The sequence below is a fragment of the Oryzias latipes genome, chromosome 18 (genome assembly GCF_053564925.1).
Source record: "Oryzias latipes strain Hd-rR chromosome 18, Olatipes_Hd-rR_3.1".
NCBI lineage: Eukaryota > Metazoa > Chordata > Actinopteri > Beloniformes > Adrianichthyidae > Oryzias > Oryzias latipes.
Genome location: NC_136254.1, coordinates 6,880,918 through 6,897,150, shown reverse-complemented (window position 1 = coordinate 6,897,150; position 16,233 = coordinate 6,880,918). Strand labels below are relative to the sequence as shown.

The 16,233-nt window shown below is 44.1% G+C and overlaps 1 long non-coding RNA gene across 5 annotated transcripts in view; it reads left to right on the top strand.

The window, feature by feature from the left end:
• The first annotated feature begins 404 nt into the window (after window positions 1-404).
• Window positions 405-16,233, top strand: part of LOC144987354 (uncharacterized) — a 62,251-nt gene continuing 46,422 nt past the window's right edge. Inside the window, exons 1-3 of one of the 5 annotated variants that reach the window (XR_013651235.1) lie at window positions 405-1,278; window positions 1,438-1,745; window positions 1,897-2,057. This is a non-coding gene — a long non-coding RNA (uncharacterized LOC144987354). The other 4 variants (XR_013651233.1, XR_013651236.1, XR_013651234.1 and 1 more) reach the window with 4 other exon arrangements.

Below are 16,233 nucleotides of genomic sequence, written 5' to 3'. Positions count from 1 at the left end.
CATCCCTACTGTGGCATATTGACTAGTTATTTTGCAAATAACACTAAAGTCTGATTTTATTGTAAGGCAGTGAATGTTACACTGTTAAAGATAAGCATGCGCTGCATCCTGGTTGTAAAAGAGTTGTAACAATGGCGGAATAAAGAGCCAACCTAAAGTAACGTCTCTTCATTGAAGACACTATCCCTACTTTCTTAGGTAATCAAAAAAAATCCATATAAAACAGCAGAGGGGTACTTAGCTCGAAGGGGGGCGGGTCACAACCACACCCCTCTGCGTTCCAACCCCGCTATCCCCTCTGAACTCTGTCTGGCTCTCGGCTCAGCTGCTCCTCCAGTGCTAGTCAGCGCTCATCTATCCTCATGGCAGGGCGTCTCCCTCAAGATGTCTTCCGGCGCCACTTCACCCGGAGATGCTTCACTCCGAGCGTATTTCTTCCGCTGTCTGCCCCGCACTGCTCCGGTGGCTCCTCTCGTTCACACAATCAACAATTGGAAGAAGCACCCCCGCCATCTTCTCACTTCAAAACTGCTCCTCTTGCATTCCTGCTGATCCTTAAATCCAGTCTCTTATCAGCATGCCCCCAGCACACACATCTAATTCTAGCAGCATGAGCTGCTGCCTTCAGGGACCCTCCGGATTTCACAAAGATTAAAAACAGTTTACTCTGTTACACGTGTGCACGCTGAAGACATAAAGGCCCTCTCAATAGATCACTGAATTCATGATCCACCATGGAAAGTGAAGGAGAGAGGAAACTCGTGGCATATTTTTCAGAAGCGGCGTTGGAAGTCTGAATGATTTCATAGAAAGAATTCAAGCCTGTCTTTGCTAAGAAAAGCAACACTGATGCATCACTCAGGAAAGAGGGTCAGCTTGACAAAAACTAACTGGAATAGTAAATGCTGTCTTCCTAAAGATCATTCAAAATTTAATTCTGGAATAAAGAACAAGCGATTAAGGACATTAAAATGATGCCTATTCAATCACCATTCTATAACTAATCAAACGTGACTTTATTTCCTGCCACCAATTATCCATTGTCATGGTTTGGGTTTCTTTCTATTGGTTTTTGCTTTCCATCCTGTTTCTGTCATTTTTCTTGTTTTATTTTGAAAGGTTTCCTGTTTTGGCATGTTCTTGAGTTTTACTTCCCTAGTTCTAATCTCTTCTAATCATGTTCACCTGTGTCTTGTCAGTCCTGTTTGTTTTTAAGTCTTGTCTCTGCGTTCCTCTTGTGCTGGTCCATTAACATCTCTTCCATGTCTGTCTCCCACGGTTAGTTATTTTTTTTTTTTTACCCTGCTTTTTGTTAGTTTAATAAACCCCTTGCCCTGAAACCGTGTGCCTCTGTTTCTCCAATTTGGGTCCTTTATGCTCACTAACCCTCCTTACCTGACAGACTGGACTAGCCATACTTCTTCCTGGACCCAGCAGAGCGGGACATGCAGTTACTGGAGGCCTACTGCCTAGAAGCAGAGCGGACCAGGGCATCCTTGGATTTTGACCTACTCCAGTTCTGCACTCCTGCTATGGAGGGGAGCCGTCTTGCCATGGGGGGGGTCATCATCGCCGCCATCCCCTTCAACGTCCCATTCCTGTTCCGGAGGTGGTCCAGGACACACCACAGCCTGTTCCAGTAGTGGTCCTGGATGCACCCCGACCCATCCCTGCTCCCAGGGGGGTGCTGGCATGCTCACATGCAACTTCATGCTTACTAGCCCTTCCTACCTGACATCCATGAGGTAAAGTCATGTTATAAATTGACTTGAAAATACAGTACTGACCAAATGTTTGGACACACTTTCTCATTGAAATGAATGGGAAGGTGTGTCCAAAAGTTTGGTCTGTACTGTATTTTGTGTTCTAGTTAATGCTAATGTGTGCTTTAAAAAGGCAGGGGGAGCAAAACTAATCTAGTTTAACTTTGACCAGCGACTCCGCCCCTTCATGTCCGTTTGCTGCTGGAGGATGTTGCTCCAGGTCTGAGAGAGCATGAAGGCCCCCTCATCCGGGTTCATGGAGGTGTGGTCTCGCTTTTGGATCTCCACTGCCAGGTGACTCCGCCTCAGTCACAACCTGCTGTTTTTAAATGCGTCATATCACATCACTACCACCTGATGACAACTCTGACGAAACAATAATACAGTACACATACAATATATACAATATATAACAAAAAATGTGAAACTACTGAAAATGTATCTTATTGTAGGTATTTCAAAGTAACCGTTTTCAATTTAAAAATAAAAAAAGTAAACTTTCAACCAACAAAAATTTCCAAATAAAAACAAGTGCTTCAGAAAAAAGTAACCTTTGACCTTATAGAAATGTAAAAATAAAACATTTGCTTGAGAAAGAGTGACTTTGCCATAACAAAAACTTGAAAATCTAATTAAGTCTTCTTCCACTTTCAGCTTCTCCCATCAGGGGTCGCCACAGCGAACAAGTCGCATGGGAAATTTGTTTTACGCCGGATGCCCTTCCTGACGCAACCTTTTCAAACCGGGCTTGGAACCGGCACAGAGGTAGAGAAGGGAACAGGGAGCAGCCCGGAGTCGAACCCTGGTTTCACGGACAGAAGGCGCAGCAAACCAGCAGGAGCTAAACCGGCTCCTGAAAATCTAATTAAGTACTTTAGAAAAAGAGTGACCTTTGACCTATCATCAATTTAAAAGTAAAAACAAATTCTACAGAAAAAAGTAACCATTTACCTAACAAAAAAAAAAACAAAAAACAAGTGACCTTTGACCCAACCAAAACTTGAAAACAAAAACAAGTGCTTCAAAAAAAAGAGTGACCTTTGACTTAATAAAAAAAAGTGAATATTTTTCCCCCCGAATTTTATTGAATGTATTAATTCAATACACAACAATGCAAAACAGCAACAAGGAATGAACAAGCCAGGGGGTTATTGTTACATTTTACACAAATATATTGAACCTGATGCACAGATCAAATGTTTTAATGGCTTATTGGCAGATTTTCTCATGGTGTTCATGTATTGTTTGAGCTCATTGATAAAGATAGAAAAATTAGTGGTATGATTTGCAAAAAAAAAGTGCATAAGAAAAAAAAAGTGACCTGTTAACAAAAAGGCGAGACTGACCCAGATGCTGGAACCTGGAAGGAAAACACAAGGTAGGTAAATTTTAATGTAATGCTGAATGGCTTGGAATCTTGAATTGGCTGAGGCTGAAGAGCAGCGGGTGAAGTTTCTGGAGGCAGCTCATGACGGTTGTGGCTCGTGACGTGGCTGGAGGTCAGAGATGGCTCGAAACGTGGCTGGGGGCTCTTGGTGTTCAGTAATGTTCTGTGGCTCTGGTTATCCGATGACTCAGGTGTCCACTCGTGGTCAGAATGTCCTGAAGGCGAGGCAATACAAAAGTTAGACTGTGAGCATGAAAACTTTGGCAAAACTTAGTTGACAAGAGACCAGGTTATGCACCATCAGGGGCAACGAACTGGCGATGAACGCTGGTTGAGGATCTCCTTAAGTAGGCCAGGTGGGTGATAGAAATAGGTGAGTGGACACAGCTGGGGGGTATTCCAGAAAGCAGGTTATGCTAGCTCCCAAGGTAAGTTTGAGAATAAGGAAGTTGATAAACTCAGCCTTCGGTTCCAGAAATGGAAGTATGTTTCAGGATATGTCAAGTTGCCATAGTAACTCATGTTTTGAACATAACTTGGTCTGGAGCAGGTTTAGTTGAAAGTTAGTTTGTTTTCAGAGAGGTGAAGCAGCATGACGTGTCCATTTGAAGGTGATTTAGTGGACGAAGAAGCTCAGATAATATTTTTTCCCCCGTGAGAGGGTGATAAGACCACATATGGATGTTGGAAAAATAAACTTTTTTACTTTGATCTAACTTAATTATTTGCTTCAGTTAAGATAAATATTTTTTTTATTAAATCAGTTTTAAAATAACACGTAGTTTTTAGACAGTTATTTTACTTTCGTTCAAATTAATTCAATTAAGTAGGTGTAACATTGGTGCTGCTGTTAGCTCGGCTCCGCAAGGGATTGTGGGATACCATTCCCTTTGCCTGTCTGGACGGATTTGGGTTTAAGTGTGGGTTTTTGACCAAATGTGTTTAGTTGTTTAGCTGTTTTACTGTGTTTTGCGGAGTTATTTTGTCCTACTATGCTTACGTCTCTGCACCATGAGTGAGAGTAAAGGAGAGGATGAGTTTAGATAGCACCCCTACCACATAGTGGTGTAATGACAATGACGGAAAATTCTTCAATCAATTTATGCACTCCACACATTTTTTCCCCGTCCTTCTTCTTATTATAAAAATGAGCATATCTGCCGGCTCAAACTTAGACATATGAGAGTTCAAGAAATATAATCAATTAAGATGGAAAAAATATTAATATAAAATATAGATAAATACGTAAATTTTAGTTGTATAAACAACTTTTGAGTTTTGTAGATGTAAGAAATTGAGTTGAATAAAATTAACTCAATCATCTCTCTCTCTCTCTCTCACTCTCGAAGTTACCAAGTTGAGCGTAAATGGGCTAACTCATATCCAGGCCTTTTGGAACCGAAATACCCCGATTAAACAAGTTCAGGCGGATTTCAGCCAGAGTTCAGGCTTCCTGGAATACCCCCCTGGGATACATGAGGAGTAGGGGTGTGTATTGGCAAGAGTTTGGCGATACGATACGTATCCTGATATTTTACCAAAACACATTTTGTTTCTTTTTTTCTTTAAATATGACTTTAAAAAAAGCTCTACCTGAATTTTAATGTCTTCCACTGTAATAAAATTGTCAAATTCAGTTTAATGATCACAATGTTAAGCACTGCAACTGTATCTCATATATAAGTTGCGTTTACCAAAGAAAATTCAAAGTGCTTTTATTTTGATAAGTTAAAATATAGAAAGGGAACAGCCGACATTGTCTGATTTCCACAACAAAGTATTTTTCATTATAAGAAAAACAAAGAATGAATGTGCCTTAATAAATACATTTCTATTAGGGAAATAAAATGCTGTTTAATTTCAACATTGCTTAATGTAGCTTCTCCAGTACTTTTAAACGGTTCAGGAGCCTGAATGGTGCTAAAAAAATAAAGGGTGGGGTGTGGGGGACACACTAATTCTTTCCAGAAACAATAAAGTGTGATGAGGCAGCAGGACAGAACGAAGGAAAGTTGCTTTAATTTGAAAAAGAAGGTGCTTTGTTTACATATCAGTCTGCTCTGCCTCTGCTGCAACTTTGCAGCCACACTTCTCACACACGGAAGTAAACTAACGCTCCTCGCCATGATGTAGGCCTTTTCTCAGAGTGTTGTACACGTCCCTCTGATCCATCAGGTCGCTAAACTTGAATCTATTGCTGGAAGGTTCTGCAGAACTTTAGCCCACTTTGCTGATAGCATTTAGCCAATGCTAAGCGCATTAGCCTATTAGCCGCTGCCATGCTTCACTAGTATTTATCTGAGCTGCTAAAAAGCACCACAATCCTCGTTTTTATATGTTACTGGCAGCAACATGGCTCAGAGTTTCTGTTTGGTATCCATCCCAATTAAAAAAAAGTAGTTCATGTCTCATAACAACAGAACAAGCTGCCTCTGGCTGCAGTCATCCTGTTGTCTTGTGTGCAGTAGAGCTGCTCAAAGAGGCTCTGTGTTCTCTGCTGCCAACTAGCAGTCGGAGGGTGAAGTGGACAACAAGAGTCAGACGCTGAAGGACACTCAGAAATATTTAAATAAATATTGATCTGGCAGCATTTTGAATCGATACAAGTATTGCCAAATGAACTATCGTGATATTTTACAGAATCGATTTTTTTTTTTTTCTTACACCCCTAATCAGGAGCCAAGCAGAGAGGGGAGGTGGAGGAGAGCTAACAGAGGCACCATGACATGAACTTCATAAATACAATAAAAGATTTTGATTCTTATTCTGATTTCTAGCCTTGTAACACTCTACAGTTCATTTAGAGTCTTAAGATTATTGTCGTGGGTTGACTATGGAACACAAATGAACAAATGAACAACCAATTAAATCAAGATTTGTTCTTTAACCATCATAATTTCATTGAACCCAGTCACACTCCATGAATCGCGCTCCCGATTACATTATAGGTCCGTGCACGCGTTTACGATGATTCCCTATTGTCCGTCTAGCGACTCCCACCTTTGTGCGCGTAAGCGCTCCAACGTAAACAATTCCTCCCAAAGTCAAAAGAAACAGAAAAACTGAAATGATCTCACCCCGTCCTTCGGGTTAACGTCAGGGAGTCTCATTTTTCTCATGGTCACTTTCCAGCCACGTCCTTCCCCAAAAGAAATTAATAATAATCCCCGCGGGAGAAGTTGGAAAGGTCCGCGCCAGATCCTCCTCTGTGACTCCCGATGGTCGGTTTCCGGGGTATTCCGTGCGTGCTTGCTGTTGGAAGGGCCCTCTTAGTCTCCCTTTCCGTCTTGTCAGAGTTTGAACTCTCCTTAGGCTTTTAGCCCACCTTGTCTGTCCCTTTTTAACCCGGAAGCCATGCCATGTGTTAACGCACCCATGCTGATCGCATCAGCTGTGAGGAGTGACGTCAGCGGCATCCCCGGTACACAAATACCCAAAATACACACATTCACTAAAATAAAAGGAAAACATAGGACCTCTTCACCTCATAGGGTGTAAAATACAGAAAACATGATACATTTATGTGGCTTTGTCACATAATCCCCCCCTCCAGCCGTAGGCTTCTAAGGACTTAACCCATGATGGGTCTTTAAATTAACCACATGGACGGTATCTTCCTTCTGTGGGTCACCCCAACCAACCCTGTAATTAACAGGCCCTAATCTTTGTATTACTTTTGCTGGCCCTTCCCATCTAGGCGCAAGCTTTGCTGTGAACTTATCAGTGGCTTTGGAAAGTGGATGTGTTCGGACCCAGACTAGGTTACCCGGGAGAAAGTGCGCATCTTTCCTCCGTTGGTTATAGTACCTAGCTTGTCTAGCCTGATGCAACCCCACTCTCCGTTTGACCTCCTCTGCCATTTTACGTTGCCGCTCTACCAGGTTGTACGACCCCAACTGTTCAGGTGATGGAGGTTTGTGAATTAACCGCTGCAGTGGGCCAAGTATGTTTCGTCCTAAGGCTAACTCTGCAGGGGTTTTCCCTGTTGTTTCCTGTTGAGCGGTGTTTATGGCAAAGCGGAACTCAGGGATCCATTGGTCCCAGGTGTTGTGTTTCTGGCCGATAAAGGAGGAAATCATGGTCTTTATGGTTCGGTTGGAACGTTCTGTCAGATTTGTTTGAGGATGGTAGCTGGTGGTTAATTTCGGTACGACTCCCCAGTTGTTACAGAGTTCGTTCAACAGATGACTGGTAAATTGAGGACCCCTGTCCGACACCAAGTATTTTGGTACCCCCCAACGAGTAAATATTTCTTCCCGTAGGACTTTTACAACCCGGGGTGTTTTGCCATCTTTGAGGGGAAACATTTCCACCCATTTTGTATAATAGTCAACGACCACTACAAGAACGGTGTTCGATTTCTTGCTCCTTGGGAAAGGTCCCATGATATCAATTCCCAACATCTCTCCCGGCAGAGACACAGAGGTGTTTTGTAATAAACCTGATGGTTTTCAGTTATCTGCTTTGGTTCTTTGACACACCTCACAGTTTTTTGTATGATCCCATACATCTTTACGCACATTAGGCCACCAGGCTACCTCCAAGACCCGCAACAATGTTTTTAGTTGTCCCAGATGTCCTCCTAGAGGGTTATCGTGGAAATATTTCAGGAAATCTGAGATTAGCAACTTAGGAACCACTAACTGGAATTTTGTTCCTTGGTCTCTCAGAGGAACCCGACGATACACGACCCCTTGATGTTTAATAAAACTGATACGATCGGCAGGAGGGTTCCCTAACTGAGACTGACATAGCTCGTTCACTGTTGAGTCCTTGGCCTGGGCCTCGGCTATGTCTGCTAAGGTTGTTGGTAAGTCGGTGGAACTCTTCCTAGTGATCTTTAAACATGGAGCAGACCTGTTTTCATAATGTTCACAGGTCTGTGGTAGGTTGTTAGAACCCGTGGTTCCCACCTCTGGTTCCCAAACCCTTGATAATGCGTCAGGAACCTGATTGAGACATCCCTTCCTGTAGAGCACTTTAAAGTTGAACTGCTGTAAACGTAAGGTCCAGCGCGTCAACCGGGAAGATGACTTTGGACAATTGAATGCCCATGATAATGCTGCATAGTCTGTATAAATGAGAAACTCCTGACCTTCTAGGTAGTGTCGCCATTTCTCCACTGCCCAAACTACAGCCAAGCACTCCTTCTCGGTGGTGGAATAGTTCTTTTCTGGCCCATTAAGCAGTCTGGAAGCATAAGCGATGACTCCCTCACCTTTTCCAGTTTCTTGGGTCAGAACTGCTCCGAGACCCAACTCACTAGCATCTGTGTGAACTTGGAAAGGAAGCACTGGGTTAGGTTGAATTAATACAGGAGGGCTTTTTAAAGCTTTTTTCAACATATCCATCCTGACCTGGCATTCCTCAGTCCATCTCCACTCAACCCCTTTTTTTTTTTAAATTATGCAAAGGAGCGGCTATATCTGCAAAGTGGGGTATGAACTTGTGGTTCCATCCAACTAAACCTAAGAATCGTTGGAGGGATTTTAGGTCTTTGGGAGCAGGGAAATTGCTTACTGCTTGGGTCTTGTCTGGGTCAATCTCCACACCTTTCTCTGACACAAGGTGACCCAGAAACCTTAACTGCCTTTTAAAAAAATGGCACTTCTTCATATTCAAATTAAGATTGGCAGCCTGCAGCTTTTGAAATACAGTGGCCAAATCTTTCTGATGGTCTGCTTTTGTCTTTGAATACACAATGATGTCGTCAATGTATACAAAACATATCCGTCCTCTCAATTGTCCTAAAACTTTCTCCATCAACCGTTGAAATGTTGCTGCTGCGTTCCGCAATCCGAAAGGCATGCATTTGAATTGGAAAAGTCCCAGGTGTGTTGTAAAAGCAGTGACTGGTTTACTACGTTCGTTCATCTCTACCTGCCAATAACCTGCCTGAAGGTCTAAGGAGCTAAACCAGGAGGCGCCTTCCAGTGACTCCAAGATGTCATGAACAAGTGGCATAGGATATGCGTCAGGCAGGGTCTTGGCATTGATCTTCCTGTAATCCACACAAAACCGATAGGATCCATCAGGCTTGTTCACTAGGACTACAGGAGATGACCAGGCCGACTGCGATGGCTCTATGATGTTTTCTTGCAGCATTTTTTCTACATGTTCCTCAATCACTTTCTTCTTCAAAGGGGAATTCTGTAAGCTCTACTTCTGACTGGTACATCATCCTTTAAGAAAATATTGTGTTTCTCCACATTGGTCTTCCCTAAAACCCCTTATGTGACTGTAGGCCAATCATCAATCAGGGTTCCAAGCAACTCAGGAAAATCTGTGTCACAGGTCACAGGGTCCAGCGTGGTGGTGGCTGCCCAACACGGAGGAAGTTTTCCAGGCTGAACAGCATAATAAAGCTGAACTGATGGCAAAGAAGGGTTGGCTGAGTAATGATCTCTGGACTGCACCTGCATTGGCGAACCGAACTCGTGATACACATAACCTTGGTCAGATCTTAAGCCGTATGAATTCTTAGCCAAGTTGAGAATGGCTCCGGATCTTGAAAGAAAATCCAAACCCAGGATTAAAGGAAAGGCAAGGTGTACATCTTCCATTATATGGACAGACAATGGCCACTGTCCCACTTGTCCTTCCAAACAAATGGTCTTTTTACCAAGGGCTTGATGCACTGTTCCATCCGCCATGACAAACCATTGTCTTTCAGCAGGTTGAATGCTTTCTTCGTTCCGAGCTAATTCTCTCCATAAACCATTCCTCATCAATGTAAACGTGCTCCCAGTGTCCACTACAGCCTCAACTTTCACCCCCCGTATGGTGATTGGGATCATTAAAAGTTTAGGCTCACGACCTTTCTGTGGGTTCTGTTTTCCCACTGTGACCCCTATTGCTCCCTTTGGCATCATTTTCCGGTCAGTTTGTCTTTTGGGTGGTCTATCAGCACCAGCATGCACCTTCTGCCAGTACTCTTTAGCTCCTGAACAGTCCTTCTCCACCATTGAATCTATTTTCACCAGCTGGGCTACCGATGAAACGGTGCCACGCAGACAGCCGGCCACCTTGGGGTTGATGTTATTAAGTATCCGCCGAACTATTTCTTCCTCTGTCATATCTCGTTTCCACTTCAGACACAAAGCCCTATAGTCATAGGCAAAGTCACGTAAACATTGCTCCGGCCTCTGCACAGTTGTTCTTAATTGCTCTTCCACTTCACTTAAATAATCAGTTGGCAGAAAAGCAGATAAAAAAGCCTCCTCGAATGTTAACCAATCATGCACAACAGGTTTAGTGGCTTTCCACCAGCTTAAAGCGGGTCCCTTCAGAACCGCGGACAGGGCTCCTAACAGCTCATGATTTGATAAGGGTCTAAGGTCAAGATAGTTTTCACACTGTTCAATGAAATTCAGCGCATCCGAGGTCTGCGGACCACCGAACGTGGGAAAATCCAACCGAACAGGAGGTTTGGAGTAAAAGGAGGTTGCATCAGACTGACTTATTTGGTGTGAATGACAGGGTGTGGGTGTCACAGTGTAATCTGTTTCGGTGGATATGGCTACTGTTCGCCGAGGTAGAGGGGTACTAACAGTCCTAAGTTTCTTTAGTTGGTTCTGCCATTTCTCATCCCTTCGCAATAAACGGTTCACCACATCCTTCTCTAGTTTTTCTATGCTGGACATTAAAGTTTTTTCTAGCTTAGCAAAGCTGATGTCCACATACTCCCTGAAATTACTTTCTCGGTTAAGAGAGCTTGTGACAGATGCTCTGAAAGTTTCTTCTAATTCCTTCACGTGATCTTTAAGTGCTGCCACCTCCTGAGCTAGATTGTCATTCTCCGTTTGACAGTTTTGTTCTTGTGTATGAGCTTCTTCTGTCTCAGCAACTTCAACCCCAGCATCATCATTCACATCATCCACTTCATCATCCTCATTATCCCCCTGTACGGACCCGTCATCCTCACTGTTATGCAGGTATAAGGTACTTAGTAATGATGATAATCCTCCGTCTGAAGTTTGTCTGCGGGTAACAAATGGCCCAGCTGTGAAATCTAAATCTGTTTCAGCCTCAGCCATTTCTGTTGCTTTATGTCTCAGGAACTTTTTAGAAATTATAGAAGTAATACAAACACAAATCACCCCACACACCCACGAAAACTAATTACAAACAGGATAAATTAATCCCCATACTGGCCACCATATGTAACACTCTACAGTTCATTTAGAGTCTTAAGATTATTGTCGTGGGTTGACTATGGAACACAAATGAACAAATGAACAACCAATTAAATCAAGATTTGTTCTTTAACCATCATAATTTAATTGAACCCAGTCACACTCCATGAATCACGCTCCCGATTACATTATAGGTCCGTGCACGCGTTTACGATGATTCCCTATTGTCCGTCTAGCAACTCCCACCTTTGTGCGCGTAAGCGCTCCAACGTAAACAATTCCTCCCAAAGTCAAAAGAAACAGAAAAACTGAAATGATCTCACCCCGTCCTTCGGGTTAACGTCAGGGAGTCTCATTTTTCTCATGGTCACTTTCCAGCCACGTCCTTCCCCAAAAGAAATTAATAATAATCCCCGCGGCAGAAGTTGGAAAGGTCCGCGTCAGATCCTCCTCTGTGACTCCCGATAGTCGGTTTCCGGGGTATTCCGTGCGTGCTTGCTGTTGGAAGGGCCTTCTTAGTCTCCCTTTCCGTCTTGTCAGAGTTTGAACTCTCCTTAGGCTTTTAGCCCACCTTGTCTGTCCCTTTTTAACCCGGAAGCCATGCCATGTGTTAACGCACCCCAGCTGATCGCATCAGCTGTGAGGAGTGACGTCAGCGGCATCCCCGGTACACAAATACCCAAAATACACACATTCACTAAAATAAAGGGAAAACATAGGACCTCTTCCCCTCATAGGGTGTAAAATACAGAAAACATGATACATTTATGTGGCTTTGTCACAACCTTACACAAATATAAAAATTTGGCAAAAACGGGCCAGCAGCCAGCAGTAGACAGAGCGACATTTGACCTGGTAACACTTTTAAATTTTAAAATGAAATCAAGTGACCTTTGACCCAACCAAAACCTGAAAATAAAAAAAGTGCTTCAAAAACAGAGTGACCTTTGACCTATCATCAATATAAAAGTAAAAACAAGTGCTTCGGGAAAAAAGTGATCTTTGACCTATCATCGATTTAATAATAAAAAAAGTAACTTTTGATCCAACCAAAATTTTAAAACAAAAACAACTACTACAACGAATTGGTGACCTTTGACCTATCATCAAGTTAAAAATAAAAACAAGTCCTTCAGGAGAAAAAAATGACCTTTTACCTGTTGACAATTTTAAAATGAAAAAATGCTTTAGAAATAAAAGTGAACTTTGACCTATAATCGAATTAAAAACAAAAAGAATGACCTTTGACCCAACATAAATAAAAAAAAGAAAACAAGTGCTTCAGAAAGAGAGTGACCCTTGACCCAACCAAAATTTTTAAATAAAGAACAAGTTCCTCATACAAAAAGTAAGCATTAACCGAACAACAGCTTTTCTAAAATTTTACTTAGAAATGACAGGTTCACAGCCTGTGGGAAGAAGCTTTTTAGCATCCTGCTGGATCTGCAGCTGATGCTCCTGAACCTCTTCCCAGATGGCATGAGGGACAACAGTCCATGAGAGGGGTGCTGGGGGTCCCTGATGATGGAAGTTGCTCTGCGTAGGCAGCGCTGCTCGTATAACTCCTCCAGGATCGGGAGAGGTGCACCAACAATCCTGCTTGCAGTCCTGACAATCCTGCTGAGCCGTTGTTTGTCCTGAACTGTGCAGATGCCAAACCAGGATGTGTGAAGCTCTGAGTCAGGATGTTCTCAATGGTGCCCTTGTAGAAGGTGATGAGGTGAAGTGTTGGAATTCCAGCCTTTCTAAAGGCCTGTTCACACCAGGACGAATTTCGCCCACGATTTTTGCCGACGTTTAACGCCTAGTGACTAAACAAAGGGCACCAATGTGAGTGTGCAAACCGACGCGAAAAAACGACACACGTCAACACAAAACACAAACACAAAACTGCCTTGCTGAGCACACATACCAGCGAAGAAGATAGACGCCAAGTTGCATCTACACAGCCGCGAAGAAATAATGAAGGACATTCTAAAATATCCCCGAACCAAGCACCAGTTGGAGCTACTGGTGCTTGAAATATTCATGTTTTCTTTGTATGATTCTGACAAGCGCGTAAATACTTGCTCTTTTCTTCTGAGGGAAAAGCGAGTTTAAGAAGCTTAAAGTTGCGCAGTACCACCTTGTGTACAGGAGTATTTCTGTTTACATTAAGCGCCATCTAATGTCAGGGAATGAAATTCCATGTTCGCTCAGCTCAATGTGAGCGAAAATCGCCTGGGTGTGAACACAAAAAACGCTGGCGAATAACGCCTGGCGAATATTCGTTCCGGTGTGTACGGGCCTTGAGTCTCCGGAGGGGATGGAGATGCTGCTGTGCTTTTTTGATGACCCTTGTGGATTTGGTGGAGGAGGACAGGTCATTAGTGAGGTGCACCCCCAGGAACTTGACGCTGTCGACCATCTCCACAGCAGCACCGTTTATGGTCAGATGTGAGTGGGGGGGATTGCCAGATGCCCTGAAGTCAATCACCATTTCTTTTGTTTTGTCCACATTGATCTGGAAGTTATGAGATGTGCACCACCCTGCTAGCTGCTCCACCTCCATTCTGTAAGCAGACTCGTCGTTGTTGCTTATGAGACCGATCACTGTTGTGTCGTCTGCAAACTTGACAATGTGGTTGGTGCTGTATTGAGCTGTGCAGTCATGTGTGAGCAGACTGAACAGCAGTGGGCTCAGGACGCACCCCTGTGGTTTGCCCGTGCTCACTGAGATGGGCCTGGATGTGTGTCTGCCGATCTTGACTGTCTGCAGCCTGTCTGTCAGGAAGCTGAGTGTCCAGTTGTGGGTTGCCGTGTCCACTCCTAGTAGCTTCAGCTTCTCCACCAGCTGCTGTGGAATGATGGTGTAAAAAGCCGAGCTGAAGTCGATGAAGAGGACTCTAGCGTAGGAGTTTTTTCTTTCCAGATGTGACAGAGTGAGGTGGAGAGTGGTGGAGATGGCATCTTCCGTGGATCGATTTGCTTTGTATGCAAATTGTAAAGGGTCCATGTTTCTGGGAAGACTGTTCTTAATGTGCTTTAGGACCAAGTGCTCCAGACATTTGGTCACAATGGGTGTGAGGGCCACGGGGCGAAAGTCGCTTGGGCAGGTTGGATTTGACTTCTTTGGGACCAGAGTAATAACAGCAGTTTTAAGACAGGTGGGTACAAATGCCTGCCTGAGTAATGTGTTAAAGATGTCGGTGAAGACATCTTTCAGTTGCTCCGCGCAGTCTTTCAGAACCCGTCCAGGGATGTTGGCCAGGTGCTTTTCGGGGATTGATGGTGGAGAAGGCCTTCCTCACCTCAGCGGTTGACAGCTGCAATGCTGTGTCGCTGGAAGACAGCGGGAGCATCTGTGCCTGGGTGGAGTTGTTAACTTCAAACCGGGCGTAGAAGTTCTTCAGTTCTTCCGGTAGGGAGCGGTTGTTCTGGCACATTGTTGAGGGTGGGGGCTTATAGTCTGTGATGTTCCGAAACCCCTGCCACAGTTGACGTAAATCTTTCTCACACACGAAGTGGCTGATCAGTTTTTTGTATGTACAGCCTCTTCGCCTCTCTGATCCCCCGTGACAGGTTTTTCCTTGCCAGACTATATGCTGCTGCATCTCCGGATTTAAATGCCTTGTCCCTGGCTCTCAACAGGGAACGAACTTCTCCTGTTAGCCAAGGTTCACAGTTTTGTCTTGTCCTGATGGTCTTGACCACTTTCACATCATCCACACATTTCCTGATGTAGTCAATGACGGACACTGTATATTCCTGCAGGTCGGTGATATTATTGTGGGTTGCTGCTTCCCTGAAAATGTCCCAGTGAGTGGTCTCAAAGCAGTCCTGCGAGCTGAACTTGCTTCTTGTGGCCAAATTCTAATTTCTCTGACCTCTGACTGCTCCTGCTTGACCCTAGGTTTGTAGGCTGGGTTTAGCATAACAGCCAGATGATCGGAGTTGCAGACGTGGGAGAGGGTAGCAGCTTTATATGCATTTTTAATGTTCGTATACACTAGATGTAGTGTGTTGGGTCCTCTGGTTGCAATGTCCACATGCTGGTAGAATGTAGGCAGAACTGATGTCAGACTTGCCTGATTGAAGTCGCCAGCCGCTATGAAGAAGGCGTTGGGATAATCCCTTTGAAGTTCGCTGATGTTGTTGTGCAGCTCCGCCATGGCTTCCTTAGTGTTAGCACTCGGTGGTACATAAACAGCTTATATGATCACAGCTGTTAGCTCCCGCGGCATGTAGAAGGGTCGGCATTTCACAGACAGGGACTCCAGGTGTGGCGAACAATGGGTCGAAACCACCATGGCGTCTTGGCACCATAGATTGTTGGTGTAAACAACTAGCCAGCCGCCCATTTGTTTACCGGTTAGTGAAGCTAGTCTCTCCGCTCTGTGCGTCGTTAGCCCCTCCAGCTGGATCGTAGCGTCTGTTATGTTCTCATTCAGCCAGGATTCCATGAGAACCAAAACACAACAGTTCCTCATGCTGTGTTGGGAAGCTCTCCATAATCTGATGTAGTCCTTCTTGTTGTCGAGGGATCGTACGTTCGCTAGCAGGAGTGTGGGAATTGCCGGCTTGTGTGGCTTAGCTGCTAGCCTAGCTTTAACCCCTCCATGTTTGCCTCGTTTCTGCGTCCTGTCGCACCGCTTTCGGTGCTTTCCTTGGGATGTTGTTCCGGAGTTGCCGGCAGGCCTCTTGTGGCCTGCTCTTCGTAGGAGTCCGAGCTCGCCCAGCAAAATGAGCAGATGTTTGTCGTTTTGGTATTACTTGTTTCCGAGTTCCAAAAGAAGCTGTCGCTGATACACTAGCCTCTCTTTCGTACTGTTTACATTCAAAACACTAAAAGTCACATTAAAATCCACATTAACACACGATTGCACTGCATTGTTGCTAGGACAGGCCGCCGCGAGTGTCGGTCGCGCCCCCATGTTTTTGTTTTCATTTGGGACATCACTTTTCTGAG